The 15,302-nt window shown below is 55.3% G+C and overlaps 1 protein-coding gene across 6 annotated transcripts in view; it reads left to right on the top strand.

The window, feature by feature from the left end:
• The window catches only part of CUX1 (cut like homeobox 1), a 373,427-nt gene that overhangs the window by 133,717 nt on the left and 224,408 nt on the right, over window positions 1–15,302 (top strand). The window lies entirely within an intron of this gene.

The following is a 15,302-nucleotide window of genomic DNA, read 5'->3' as shown; positions in this document are numbered from 1 at the left end:
TCCTTTTCTCCTTTTCACTTCCCATTAATAATGGAGTTCAGCTCGTACAGCCGCCCAGCTTGGACCCTCTGATGCCTTCCTGCCCGCCCTTCCCTGGGCTGTGGAGTGCCTGCACTGTCATAGCTGCTCCAGCCCCGTTGGCATCACCTGACCTTGCCTGTCTGTGCCCTGCGGTTCCTTCTCCCCGGTACTCCCGGGAATCCCACCACTGACACCCCAATCTAAGGTCGTTATCCTGTGCTGGCCACAAGCTGTCTCTCCTGTCTACCCCGGCTTGAACGTTAGTCCCACAAGAGCAGGAGCCTTCCGTGGTCATTTCACGCTGTACCTCCAGCCCCTGGCACAGAGCCTGGGACATAATAGTAGGTGCTCACTAAATATCCATTGACTGACTGGCTGGATATTCTTGTGGGGGGGATAATGACCAGGGATCACAAGTTACAGGGGGGCTACCCACCCTTTCCCACAAAGCCGGGAGGGTCCGTTTAATCTGCGAGGAACTTAACTCCTGGGCAAGCTGTACGTACGGATGTAAGCTCTCAGAGGAACATTTTTACTGCTCAGAAAATGTTCCAGCAGGCGACTAGAGAGACACTAACATGCCCCAGCCTGCAAGGCTGGGGAATGGGTTCCAGGCTAGAAGTGGGTTCTGGGCTCCCCATGAAGCAGGCTGGTACATGGGCTCCCTGGCAGAAGATAGGCTTCGAAGGGGAGGCCTTTGGGGCTGTCACCCTGGAGCAGGTCATCACACACAGAAGTGGGGCCAAGTTAAAATTTGGTAAGGCTCGAAAGTTTGAGTCTTTGGCAAAAGCCCAAGTTAATGAAAAGCCCAAGCACAGAAAATTGATGTTATTAGATCTTGAATTGCAGTCAGAGAAACCATGTAATTAATTATCAGTGTACTATGGTAAATCAAATATTGGGTTAAAAGGATCACTTCTACAGTCTTACGCACGTAACAGTAACTCAGAAACAGCTGGAAGTAAAAGAGACCTGGTGGGCCTTAATAAGCCTGTGAGTTTGGGCGAGGCAGCGCCCCCTCACTGGGTTCGGGTTTCTTTCGTCTTCATGCATTTGTTCAATCAGGAACTGTGATTTGAGCACCTGGGGATGCCAGGCCCAGGGGCAGGTGCCGGAGCACGGTGAGCAGGGCCTCTTTAGTGAGCTGGTGGACAAGGGTCTTCCAGACAGCGCCGTGCTGACGAAGCAGAGACCAGTGGGGTAACTGGGCCGCGGAGTCGTGATTAATATCGTGATAAAAAGAGGGCCGCCCAGGGCGGTGTTGCTGCCTCTCGAGAACAAGATCTTACAGCCTAAGAACTTTCATGTGAACATATCCGACCGTTCCCTATCTGGTGCTGGAGCAGCAAATGCCAGTACAAAGGAGGTGGTGGGTTGCTTCCCAGGTGCCCTGAGACTTCGGCTTTTCTTCTCCTCTCACCCAAGGGACAGCTGCTGTGATGTTGGCAGCCCCCTCCTGCTCTTACTCAGCCCTTTACTGTTTGCTTCCCCAGCCAGATGGGCAACGCCCTGGTCCTTGTGGTGCCAGAAGCCGTGGCTCCCTGCACCATGCAGGGCTCTCTCTCTCCCCAAGAGGAACCCACATGCCCTTCCTCTCCTCTGTCTGAATCCAGCCTATGCATCGGTCTCCTAGGTTCTTGACTGCAGAGTTGTTGTTAATTTTTTTTCTTTTTAATTTTTTTTTGGCCGCGCATCGCGGCATGTGGGGTCTTCGTTCCCTGACCGGGGATCGAACCCACGCACCCTGCCTTGGCAGTGCAGAGTCTAAAAACACTGGGCTGCCAGGTAAGCCCTGCTGATTTTGTTGGTGTTGTTTCAAAGCCACCAAGTTACATGCTGTGTCTTTCGGAATTTTGAAAATAAATGGAAAATTAACGTGTGCCCATCAGGCTTGTCCCCGGAGCGCTACAAATGCCCCTCCCTTGCCACAGAGCTGAGCAGGGGTAGGTGTGTGGCATGGACACTCCTCCCCTCCCTTTCGTGAATCCTGACCCAGCACTATCTCCTACTCCCCCCCCATACACACCCCCATTCCCTTTACTTTGCTGTCTTTTCTCCACTGCCCTTACCGTCTCCTGATCCATTATCTATCTTTTTGTCACCTGTCTCTCCCCGTTAGGATGTAAGTTCCATGAATACCAAAACTGGTTGCATTTCTGCAGCCACCAGAGTGGCTGGCACTGAAACCTCCGTTTCATGAATGATGACTCTCAGGTCAGAGCACAGAAGGTGGTCTGGCCTGGGCTTCCTGGAACCACCCGTTGATAAGTGGCTGGTAAGCCATTCCCATGAGGGGCTCTCAGTTATTCTCTTTGACAGATACGTGTTTATTGCGTCTAAAGGGTTCCGAATGGTGTTTAAATTGTGAAGGCAAAGTCGGGAACTCTGAAGTTTCACGTCTTGACTCTAATGAATCCAGGGAGGTTTCTCTTAGTCACATAAGCAGGAGGGAAAGTCAACTGTTTTTTCCTGTATTCACCAAGATGACCTGAAGTAAGAAAGGAGCAAACGCAAGGAAGAAAAGCAAGCCCTGGGAGGTCGTGCTAGTGTACGTTTGCAGGTATCTTCTTGCCTTGTTGACTGCTGGATCTTCTCTTTACCTGCATTTCAGGCTAAAAGCTGTGACTCGGCTATGGCCAGTAACACACCAATAAAAAGTCGTTTACCCTTCGAGCTTTCCCTCCTGTAGTTGGGAGCCCTGGTTGGCTCTGAGGGCCTCTTCCTCGCCGAGGTCTTGTGGGCTGGAGGGGGAGGCCCAGAGCTGGTGCCGGGCGGTGGTCACACCCCCCCTTGGCCTGCTCTGCGCGCTCGTGGGTGCAGGAGCCCGGAGCTGTTGGCCTTCCCCTCCTCCACCACCAACACCACCACCACCACCACCACCACCAAAATCCCCGAACATGCTCCGTAGACAATGCAGGAGGGACTGGTGTCAGGAGAAGGAAGGAAAGGTCACAGGGCCTCTTGAGTTTCCTCATCTGCAAAACAAGGATGGTTAATCCCCTCCCTGGGCGGTGACAGGGCAGCCGCAGAGGATGCTGTGGGTGGCGGTGTGCTGTGCCCAAGTGAAGCCCCTGTCATTTACCCAAGTCATTCATTCAACCAGTAGTTATGGACCTGAACAGGAAGGAGTATCACACAGCCACAAAAACCTAGAGTCGTGAATATGTTCACGCAGGATGCGTTGTGGGTGTTTCAAATACAAAATCTTTCATTAATGCTGTTGTTTGTGTTTTCCTTAAAATAATTACTCTTAGGGTGGCAACATCTCTTGTAGAAATTAAATCTTGAAAAGAAAGGGAAAAGCAAGGATTTGCAGAAGACTCAGCTCGAGCGCAGTCTCTCCCCGGGAGCTCCCCCTACCCGCCCCGCCTCCCCCGCATCACCTGGTGCTCCTCCCTCCGAGGGGTGTGGGCTTGAGCCCTTGTCCTCCTGCCCCTGCTGCTGCTGACCGCACTCAACAGTTACTTCTGTGTGGATCACAGCCAGGAGACTGTAAGGTGCTGGGTATGGACCCTGTGTCTTATTTCTCTTTATTTCCTCGTTGGTTAACATGTAGGTGTACCTCCTAGGGATAAGATAAGTGCGTGAGCCACCCTTCTAAACCTGTTTCCTAATCTGTAAAGTGTACCCACCCTGCAGGATGGTTGCAAGACAACACAGATGAAAATCTCAGTCTAGGTCCTAGTCCACAAAGGACACTCAAGAAATATCCTCTTTGGGGCTTCCCTGGAGGTCCAGTGGTTAAGACTCTGAGCTTTCACTGCAGGGGGCATGGGTTCGATCCCTGGTTGGGGAACTAAGATCCCACATGCAGCACAGTGTGGCCAAAAAAAAAATCAATCCGTCAGTAAATATCCTCTTCCATCTTCTGTGGCTTTCATTTTCCAGTGCTCAGATTATTCTCTTAAAAAAAAAAAAAAAGCCTGTAACCAGAACCCGCCCTGCACTCAGTCAGGCTTTTTCTTTTTTTTTTTTTTTTTTTTTTTGCTGTACGCTTGCCTCTCACTGTTGTGGCCTCTCCCGTTGTGGAGCACAGGCTCTGGACGCGCAGGCTCAGCGGCCATGGCTCACGGGCCCAGCCGCTCCGCGGCATGTGGGATCCTCCCGGACCGGGGCACGAACCCGTGTCCGCTGCATCGGCAGGCGGACTCTCAACCACTGCGCCACCAGGGAAGCCCAGTCAGGCTTTTACTTAACTGTTTTGTGAGTGTCCCACAGACCACGCACTCCCTGAGCTGCACTTTCAACACGGTGCCCTGCGCGCAGCCCAGACCCAGCAGGGGGAGGCGGCTGCAGCCTGGGAAAAGTAGATGTCAGTGAAAAATGCCAGAGGCGGTTGGCATCCGCTACACCTGGTCATAAACCCAGTGCGTTCTCAGTACAGAATGAGCACTGTTAAAAATAAAATGTACGAGAAGCAATATATTTGAATACAAGGGCACTGCAGTTTCGCAAGGTACTAAGAGCACATTAATTTTAATTTTATTACATATTAAAGTTTGCAACTTTTCAAATAATGCCGTTTTCGTTGTTTCAAAATGGCTGAGAATTATAGAGCTATTTGGTGTGGCTGTCAGGCAAGGACTCATGTCATTTATTGGGGCCCTGGTTTTATTTAATAGCCAGATGAATGGAACAGTTAATAAAAGAAATATTGCTTTATTCCCTGACATTTATGTCCTTGGTTTCCAATAAAGAATTGAAATTATGAATAGTTGATGGTTTAAATTGATGTTTTATGTTGAACGCTAGCTATAATTTGCCCTCTGAGGATTGTAATACCGAGAAACAGATGGTTTTTCACAGTAACAAATTGCTGTGTGTATACAGTCTCCAGTCTTGGCTTTCAGACACTTTCACCTTTGGTTCCGAGCTGCCCTGCCACTGGCAGCCGGTGCGGGGGAGTTGGGGGGAGACACAGCGTCTCTGGGAAGGGGCTTCCTGCTCCGGGGGAGACCCAGCCAGGCCCCCCAGGGTTTCGGCTGTGGTTCAGAATCAGATCACAGGCAAGTGCTGTGCCCCAGACTCAGCCGGTACCTGCAGGTCAGGCCGCGCGTTGGGAGCCAGCTGCCTTTGGAAGCGGCTCATCCAAGGTCACGGTGGCGGCTCTGAGGCAGCACCCGCAGCCTTGCTGAGTGTGACAGCCCGAGACCACGCGCGCTGCAGACCTCACAGTCCCTCTAGAGCAGGCAGAGAGATGCAGCGGAGACGAGTTGTGTGCGCCCTGCAGGAGAGAGATTAAGAGCTGGGGTTCTGGAGCCAAGTGGCTCGAGGCCCTGGCCTGACTGCCCTTGACCGGCTGGGTGACCTTGGGAGAGACCCTGAGATCCCTGATCTCAGTTTCCTCATCTGTAAAGTGTGAATGACAGCAGAAACCGCCCACCCACACTCCCCGACACACACACACCCCCCCCCCGTTATGGGGATTGAATGAAACGATCCCGTACAACAGCACTTAGCGCAGCGCAGGGCACAAAGCACAGTGCCCAGTAATGGTGGTGCCGCTGAGCGTGAGCAGCAGAGATTACAAAGCAGATCGGCGTGGGGTGATTCTTAGCGTTACAAAAGCTTTTTTGTTCTTTAGGGTAGGTTCCCACAGGGGTTCTTTAAACGGGCTGCGCGTTAGGGCTGCAGAAATTTACTTTCCAGAACCTTTTAAAGGAACGTGGCTTCCATGGAGCTAGGCACCTGACGCAGTAACACTGCCAAGTGTCTCTGTGGTGTTGGCCTCAGAGGTGCCCTCCCGGGAGGAGGACCACGGCTGTCTCTGGCCCGATGGCCACTGAGGCCAGTGCATCTCCGACAGAAGCCTGGAGCTTGTTAAACTGTTGACATGTGAACCAGAGCCCCAGCTAGACAATTCGGGAACCCTTACAGGTAGGAAATGGTGTCTGGTTTTATGTGTAATTTTGCACAAGCGATAATAACGCTTGGTAGTTGGAATTGGTAATGATGTACTTAGGGTTTGATCTTAAGCTTTTTGTAAAATTTCATCAGTTGAGAGCGGTGGTTCTATCTTCTCCAAGAAAAATGTTGAATTTCGTGTATTTCCTTGTTTAGGTCGTGATCCAAGAGCTTGTTTTCAAGGCATTTATTTATTACTTAGAATACGAAGCTCCTTCCATGAGGAAAGAAAATATACAAGTGTTTGAGCTCTCGATTGATTGGATAAAAAAAACTGCATCTCGTGACTCACTTAAGAGAGAACCAGCAGTGTTTCCCAAACACCTATTATGTGCTGCACTTTATCCTTTTACTCTGTCCTCCCAAGGAGGGTGAGAGGCGGGGCCCTTCCCGAGGCCCCATCACTGTGCCGTTGAGTGACAGGCGCCGTCTCTGCTCATCTGCCTCCGTGGAGGATCCCAGGGATGAGCTCTGGAGGCCGGCCCCGTGGGCACCATTGCCTGCAGCTTGGGTTCAGGCTGTAGCACAGAACTGGTTGAGTGGTCGTTACCCTACAAGTTCTTGTCAAGCGGGGGTGGTTTGGAGATGAGAAGTAGTACTGGGTTGGCATATGGAGACCAGGGCCAGACGCTGGACCATACTGCTCCAGAGAAGGTATCTTTCTAGACTCTTCCCCATTTAGTGAGCTAGAATGTTCTTTCTCCAGCAGTAAGCTCATCCCCTCAGGGCCCTGCTCCAGATCTTTCGGCATCTCCCTGCAGCCTGAGGCCAAGTCCGACTCCTTCCCTGGGAGCCATGGTGACTTGGCCCCAGCGTGTCTCCAGCCTTGCTGGCCTCCGTGGAATCCCAAGTCCATTTCTCTGGGCACTTCCTGCGCCCTGGTCCACCCGCCCTCCGCCCCTGCACCCCACTTTGCTTCGCCCACAGCTCAGCTGAGACGCTGCCACCCAGGAGCCTCTGGAACACAGGGGGCTGTGATCCTGTTTACCTTCAGGTCAACTCCCTCTCCTCCTGCGACAGCACCCGGCACCCAACAGGTACCGCATGCGGGGAGTGGAGGCGCCTGCAGATGTGGGTGCATGAGCCCTCGTGGCCTGAGCGGTGCTGCTTTTATCCCAACCATGAGATTCTTCGTGGGGAGGGCGTGCGTAGGGCCTGCCGATCTGTTACAGCTCAGATACTCTGAGAGCACAGTAGTTTACCGGTGATAGTTCCTAATAGATTTTCATGGACGAAATGACGCATCCAGGGCCACTGCTTGTGTTGAAGTCCGTTGTAGATCTGCATTTTTTTTTTTGAATTAAAGAGAATTTTGTTTTATGGGTCGAGCGTTAGGGGCCGTTATCCTGGTTGCTCCATATGACGGTGGAGACCCTCGGGCTCCCCTGCAAGAAGCAAGGGCAGGGACAGCGTCTCTGGGTCACTGCGTTGTCCTGGTGACTGGAGGGGACTTGGGAGCACTTGTCAGACAGGAAAGAGCAAGTTAACAGAATCGCTCTGGCCCGGTGTCATTCCTCACGCAGATTAAAAACAAACATACACTGTACTTTGCCTCGGAAAGAGGTCTTAACTGTTGACAGGGAAAAGCCAAGGTCAGGAAAGGGGAAGGTCTTAGTGGCAGAAGCTGCTCCGCGTGAGTCACCCGGGTGTCTGCTAAGTGTCCCCAGCTCATTCCTCACAGCTCACATCATCCCGTTAGGGGGCTGGGGTGGGAGGTGAGAAATCCAGGCTGAACCCTGAAGTTCTCGGTGAGCCGCGAAGAAAGGGTCACCTCTCCTGGCTGTGAAAGCTCGAAGCTCTATTTGTGGTGTCCAAGCCCCGGGCGCTCCTCTCAGATGAGTCAGCGCCTCTCTCCCCCACCCCTCCCGCCCCATCTCCCCAAAGTCCCAGGGCTCTCGGCTGCTGTTTCCTTTTCATTCCCAAGTCCACAGCGCTGCTCAGGCTACCCTGCAGCTTGCAAACAGCCTCCCGGTCTCTGGATGTGGCCTGGCCAACCCTTTCCGTCACCACTGTCCCCAGGATCTTCCCGCTTACCAGGGCCTTTGGAATGAGACCTCCACACTCTGCCCGCACCCCGAGCCTCTTTGAGATGCATCCCGCACGCCGGTACTAGACAGACACAGCCTCTGCTGAGAGCTCAGGCATCCCGGGCTCAGGACGCTGGGATCCCCTCTGGAAGCAAGGGCTCCCGTATTCTGAGGCCTTTGGGCTTTCCTCCTCCTCCTGTTCCTGCCCGTCAGAATACTGCTCATTCATCCTCCAAGGCCCCTCTGTGAGCCTTCCCAGACCCTCTCTCCTCCTGTAGCTCCTTCCTCGCTCCGTCCTGCCTCCCTGCAGTTGTGGGCCCCCCCTCTTCCCCCAGACGTGGAACCAGAGACCCCAAATGGTGTTTGATCCCAGCGTTGTCCCGAGTGGCCCCTTGCCTAGGACTTTGCGTGCACTGAGCACGGTAACGGTGACGTTAATAGCCTGCATGGCTGGCGTTACGCTCAGGCGCAGTGCTCAGCCCTCTACAGCCATTATTTCATGTAACCTCGCCGCATCCCAGTGCGGTGGGTCATCGTCTCTTGATTTCAGGTGGGAATCAAGACACGATAACCCGCCAGGCTCAGAAGCCCTAGGAAAATTTCCAGGCTTCTACAGAAGGTCACAGAACTGCTAAGGGGCAGAGCCCAAACCCAAACCCGAGCTTTCCACCACTGGCCATGCTCAGTGTTGATTCCAGCTGAAGGCCCTGGTGTTTAAGAGTTACAGGCACTTTGGAGGTTGGCGCGGCACTGTGGTTTGATGGAGGCTGAGGCTGGCACGGTGATTCCCTGGGTTCCCGAAGTCATAGGGCGCACCCAGAGGGCAGGTGCCGTCCTGACCTCCAGCACAGTTTCCTCCACATTCTCACCTCCTGCCCCGGTCCTCTGTCATCCCTGCTACGCTGGTTCCAGGGGTGTGGAGAGCAGGAGGGCAGCTACATGAGTAGACCGGGGTAGACACTGGAATGTAACGTCTGTTTGCACGCACTTTCTGTGGCTGTCATTTGCGTGTGGGGTCTTATGCTCTGGGGATCAACTCTCAGTGAAATGACAGCCTCACCACAGCGGAGACGGGACGTGATGAGGGAGGCTGGGAGGCGGAACGTGTCCCTCCACACCATGGGTTCCTACAGCCTCGGCCCTGCCAGGAGGAGCAGTACACGTGGCAGTTATGTAAGCCCCAGTCTGCATATGTCCCCGCTCATCTGCCCCATAGCTTGTCCGAGCACGGATCCTTATGGCCCCCTTTGACAGATGAGGACCCCTAAGGCTTCGTCGGGCCCAGGGCCCGATAGTTGGTTGGAGAGGCAGCCTCTTTGGCCCCTGTTCTTCCCTTTTCGTGCGTGTTTCTGGGTGCGTCTGCTGTAGATAAATGCAAACACGGTTTTGTGTTAGAATAGCATCCGCATGCAAATAAGACTCGGGGGAGGGGGCGGTAAATGGAGAAAATGAACTTGAGACAAGACCAGGTAAGTACAAGAGCTGCGGCACGGGAGTCACAGGAACGGGGATTTCCCCGCGTGTGGTCAGGGCGCTGGGGGGGAACCTCTTGGCTGCCTCTCCTCTGCCATCATCCCCAGCTCTTAGCCTTTGCACCCGGGACCCGCGGGGGCGGGGGGCCAGTTGCAGCCTCAGGATAAAGGCCACAGGAGGATTCCAAAATTCCCTTTTCCCTTCAGTATGTAGTTTTTCATCGCGACTGAGCCCATTCAACGTTTTTTACACCTCCCGCCGATGTGAACTAGTGCACGGAGACACAGGTGGTGCGGCAGGCCATCTCCATCCCCACCCTGGGGTCAGAGAGGAAGCACTTTCCCGGGGCGGGGCGGTGGGGGGGTCTCCTGAGACCCAGCACCTCTAGTCTCACGTCATTAAAAAGAAAAAGGCTGAAACACTGGGCTCCCCACCAGCACCGCAAGCAGCTAAATGTTGTACCCAAGAGATGCCAGGCACGTGGGCCTCGTGGCCAGGGCCACTGGGGCTCAGGGCGGAAAAGGGCCCGGGGATTTCACGCTAAGTTCCTTGACCCTCAAGGGCGAGTGGGGAGGGGGCCGGCCTAAAACCCACCCCTACCTGTCTCCCAGCAGAGCCGCTCCGTTCTCATCCGTTCCGCAGTTTTGTGCAGCCCTGTAAAGTTTCGCTTGAAAACAGTCTTCTACAACTGAAGACACAAAAAAGTTTGAAAATCACTAAGGTAGGCTCCAGCCTCTTTGTTTTTTGATTTGGGAAACTTGAGCCCACAGGAGGGAGGTGACCAGCTAGTGAGCTGGGTCTGGGCTGTCACCTCATCTCAGATGCCACCCGTGGCTGCTGGGTCCCCGAGGGCAGGGCAGCGTCCTGTGTGCCCAGTGCCCAGCAAGGGGTCCGTCCATGTTGGTAAATGAAGTAAATGGGTGTCTCCTGGGGGGCCGTGTGGACCACAGGGTGACAGCGAGTTAGGTCTTCTGTCTTCAGAGAGGGAAACTCAGATACAAAATAGCAGAAGTCTGACCTCGGTACTTGCTCTGCAGAAGGAGCATCGGGCTGGGGCGTGGGCTGCCCAGGCTTCAGTCTTTGGTCTTTTCTTGCATCGAGGGGTTTTTTGTTTACGGCAGCTACATACTTTTAGAAGAGAAAAGTTCCAATTTCAATAGAGAATGATAAAAAATGCACAGGTATGTCATCCCTCCAGTCTTCGGGTCTGGGGGTCCTCTGAGCACCCCGAGGAGGCCCGGGCTCCATGCCAGCCACATCCAGTTTAGGATCCGCCTCCCCGGGCCTCAGCTTTTCCCTGTATGACAGAAGGGCTTGGCCTCAAGTCCTCACCCTTTCTGACGTTCGCCAGCTTCTGTGCGTGGTGGTAGGTCACACGAAGGCCGTCAGATGTGGAGAATACACTTGGCCGGTCCAGGGCAGGTTTCAGGGAACTCGGAAGACAGGGGCCCAGCTCGGAAATGGGAGGTGGGGGCTGAGAGCTGCAGCTGCTCTGATGATGGGGAGAGAGGCCTCCCCAGGGAGCACATACTTTTCCATTTCACAGTTTGTCCGAGAACTGCTGACGCAGGAAAGAAGCAAATTGCCACTCAGCGAGACTGGGCCGCTGGTTTGTTCACCCATTCATTCATTCATTCATTCATTCATCCATCCATCCATCCCTCCGCACACCCAGGGCAGAGTAGGAGCAGCTCTGTGGCCTGCACAGGCTTCTGAACCTCTCTGAGCAGTTTGGGCGGGGTTGGTCCTCCTGGCTGTCATCCCCTCCTCGCCGCCCACTCTTTCCCCAACCCCTTCCCTCCGGCCTTGGCCACTGTCCCCAAACCCTGTCTCCAAGCCCAGAGGACACTCTCAGGCCTCGTCTCCAGCACCTTCACCTGGAAGATGCGCTCCTCCCTCTGGGACCGCCCCTGCCTGGCTTCTCCCCAACCTCATCACACCCTCCCTGGCTTCCTGGGGTCCCCAGTCTCCGTCTCCCTGATGCTCCTGGGAGCACCACGCAGCCCTTGGCACCTTCCTTCCCTGCAGGAGGCCCGGCCCTTCCCAGAGCTCTAGTTAATCTCTGTCCTCTCAGCTCCTAACCCGCCCAGCTCTGGGTCCACCTACCCAGCTGCCTCGTGTGCCTCATAGCCAGCGTGGCCGCGGCTGGTGGAGTCCTCTCTGCTTGCTCGAGCTTTCCACCGCCCTGCTGGCAGCCCCGTGGCCCACAGAGCTGTGCCCGCCTGAAGCCTGGGAGTGGCCTCGTGACAGCTCCTCCCTTATCAACGTGGTACCAGGACTTGCCGATTCTAGCTCCTAAGGGCCTCGGTTCGTTTCATTTTGTCTCCATCGTACCTTAGGAGTCACCAACGTTTTATTTATTATTATTATTTTCTGTAGAACTCCTAGATCTGCTAGTCTGACCTTGGCAGTAATCTCCCTGGGACAGCCTGGCCGCCTGCACACCTAGAATCGGCCTTTTCTGCCCAGAGACTTGCCCTTGGACCTGCGCCGAAGGCTTCGGCTTTCTCTGTCGTTGCCTCGAGGACACTTGTTACCTGCCTTCCAGGGCTGTTGCAGAAGACCTTGGTTTGGTTTCTGGAGGGCATTCAAGACCTCAGGGTGCTGTCTGGTTTGTGCAGAAGAGAAACGTGGTGCTTTTCGCACCTGACTGAGGGCCGTTGTTGGGAGCTGTTGCGGTTTGGGGTCTCCAGGCACACTGCCCCCACCAGCTCCTGCCGTTTTGCTTGGATTTCATGGGACCCCGCCTCAAGACCCCTTAGAGCCACCCCGACTTGCTTATTCCCGCCCTGTAGACTCTAGAAGGCAGACCGCCTGCACAGTGACCAGCACGTTGCCCACTGCGTCAGGCTCTTCCTGTTCTTTCTGTCGTTCTTTTAAAAATGAATGAGTCTGGGTCCCTTTTTTTTTTTTTTTTTTTTTTTTGCGGTACGCGGGCCTCTCACTGTTGCGGCCTCTCCCGTTGCGGAGCACAGGCTCCGGACGCGCAGGCTCAGCGGCCATGGCTCACGGGCCCAGCCGCTCCGTGGCATGTGGGATCCTTCCGGACCGGGGCACGAACCCGCGTCCCCCGCATCAGCAGGCGGCCTCTCAACCACTGCGCCGCCAGGGAAGCCCTTGGGTCCCTTCTTCTTATAAGACAACCAGCTGAACCTGCTTGTGTTAAATTGTGGCCTTATGCCTTTTGATTAAATGACCTTAAATGTCTCTGAGGTAAGGGTCATTTAAGATCAGTGCTGTCAGAATGTCAGATCATGGTTTACTTGGGAAGTAATTTTGGTCACAAGATTCAAAAGTGCAAGAAAGAACCCCACAGACTATTATAAAATGTCTTAGATGGTACTTGTAAGAGGCTCAGTTTACATGTACAGAACTCTGGTCGATGTTGAAAAGCACATGGGTCTGGCCCTGGTCCCACAGGCAGGCCGACATCCTGGTGAACACAGAGCGACTTGTGTTTACGGGGACTTAGCAGATTGGTGGGTAGTTTGCAGTAAGCTTGGCAGTGCTTGTTCATATTTATCCAAGAGCTGCGGGGCCATCTGCCTCGTTTGCATTTTGGTGGAGATGTCTGACCTTCTCGTGGAGGAGAGTTCCCAGGGAGAGCGTGCACGTGAGGGTGGCTGGACGGTGACTGCGGGCAGGGGGCCGGGAGGAAGGCTGCTCTGAATCGGGTCCCGAATCGGGTCCCAGCTGACCCCCTTCTGAGTGGACAGTGGCCCCCGCCTCTCGGCAGCCGGGCCCAGCTGCTCAGGCATTTTGCGATGAGTCATTCTTTCTGGTTTGTCTCTGCCTCACCGGGTGTGACCAAGCCTGGGGGCCCCGAGCAGGTCTGGAGGTGGCAGTACCACAGCGAACACAGCAAGAGAGAAAATGAAATGACGATCCCCAAATCCACAGCTTTCATTATGACTCCCTCCGTCCCTCCCTCTTGTCGACACAGCCTCCTTGCTGTCTTCTCTTTCTCCTTTACTGTGGCCCTGTCCTGACCTTGCCCTCCGCCGTCCACCCAGAAACAGCGTGCACCCCCTTCGTGTGCCTGCCCAAAGCAGCCTCCTATAGAAACTTCTCTGACTCACCCATCTAGATGGGGCCGCTCTTCCTGGGACCTCTCCTCAGCACTGAGTGTGCTTCAGCCCTGCCCTGGGTTGTCCCTGTCTGGGCACTTGTCTTATTTCCTCCCCATCTTACAGGCGAGAGAACAGACTTGTGATGAGGAAGCTGCTGGAAGCACCAGCCCGTGAGTGGAGGAGGCGGATGAGCGTAGCTCAGAGCCCAGCTTGGGGGCCAGGCTTCTCCCTTCCCAGGACGAGGATGTCAGGGAGGCTCACTCTGGGTGAGAATGCCTGGTCTTAGTCCCACCCCTCCCCCTCCCCCCCCCCCCCCCCCCCAGCTCTGCTGGCCCTGCTGGCACCCACGCAGCAGTTCTCACCGGCCTGGCCTCCGCCCCCAGCTCAGGGATTCCAGGCCACGGGAGCACATGCTGCCCAGTCACCGTGGCTTAAATCGCCGGGCTCAGGCTTGGGGCTGTGTGTTCCTCTCCGCTTCATCCCGTTTCCTGGGCACCCACGGTGCCCACTGCGGAGCAGAGCCTGGCCTGTAGAGACGAGGCAGCCGCTCCTGCCCCGGGGGGGCTGGGGGGTGGTGTCCCAGCCCAGGACGTACCCCTGGCCGAGGGTCACCCAGGACTGCCTGAAAGGCATCGTCATTTCATCTGCCGCCAGCCCCGTCCATCCCTGTCCCTGTCGTGGGAGAAGGAGGTCTGTGGGGTTTCAGGAAGGAGAGAAAGGGAAGGGTTGGCTTTGCCCACTTCGGTCTTCCTGAAGGTGAACCCGTCCCTGGTGAAAAAATTTGTCCTTTTGGAGCCGCGAGGCGACCTCGGCATCTGGTCCCCAAGCAAGCCCAGGAGCTGCACGGGGCTCCGTGGCCCCGGTGGGCAGGGAGCTGCTTCCTGGTCTGAATGCCTGTGTCCAGCTCTTTCTTCCTCCTTTTCTGAAGTCCAGGGAAGCTGTTATGTCGGGGGACGACAGATAAAGGCCCCTGACCCTCCCAGGTTTATGGCAGGGCTTTGAAGTGTGTTTCCTCTCGGCCCTTGGGCCACACCTCTGCGTGGCCTCCTGTGGCGCTTCCCTCCTGAGAGCCTGGCACGCCCCCGGCCAGCTTCCTCCAGGCCCTGCAGACAGGCAGGAAGGACGCCATGGCTCACGGCCCATGGCTCATGGCTCCGCTGCGCCACCAAACCTGCACCTTGGAGCATCTGCTGTCCCATGCCAGCTCGAGGTGGGGAGAGCTGATTGCCGGGGAGGGAAGGGCCAGTTCCTAGGGTGCGCCCTGGCTGTGCTCGCCTGAGAGGTGACTCCTCCCCGCCCCTGGGCACCCCCCCCCCCCCCCGCCGCCCACCCCCATTGGCTGCGCCTCCACACACCCCTTTGAACTTTACTGATGACAAGCGTGTTAGAAGATTACTTTGAAATCTCAGTTCTCCAGCAAAGACACCAACTCGGGGGCCGGCTCTCCTCTGATTTATGTCGGCCGCATCCAGACGGCGGGGTTGCCACCCTTCCCAGGGCAAACCCCACAGTTAGAGCGTTTGAGTGTGGTTTCTGCTCCCCTGAGGCCTGCGACAGATCGCCCGAGAGGACCTCCTGACAGTGTGATGCGTTCATCGCGGCGGGGCCACTGCAGCCCGATCGCTTCCAAGGTTAACCATCCCGTGGGGTCTGCGCTGCCCCGTGAGCCGTCGGGCTGTGGGATTAAGATTACTGGTGAACGTATGGAGTCGGATCTGGTTTAAAACTGTCTAGGTTTTGAAGTTTTTAGGTTTGGTAAGGAAATGAAACCCTTCGGCCCAAACCGGGGCCCGTTGGTCTTGTCAGC

The sequence above is a fragment of the Orcinus orca genome, chromosome 16 (genome assembly GCF_937001465.1).
Source record: "Orcinus orca chromosome 16, mOrcOrc1.1, whole genome shotgun sequence".
Classification (NCBI taxonomy): Eukaryota; Metazoa; Chordata; class Mammalia; order Artiodactyla; family Delphinidae; genus Orcinus; species Orcinus orca.
Note: the sequence above shows the minus strand (reverse complement) of the source record. Positions and strands in the feature narration are given on the sequence as shown.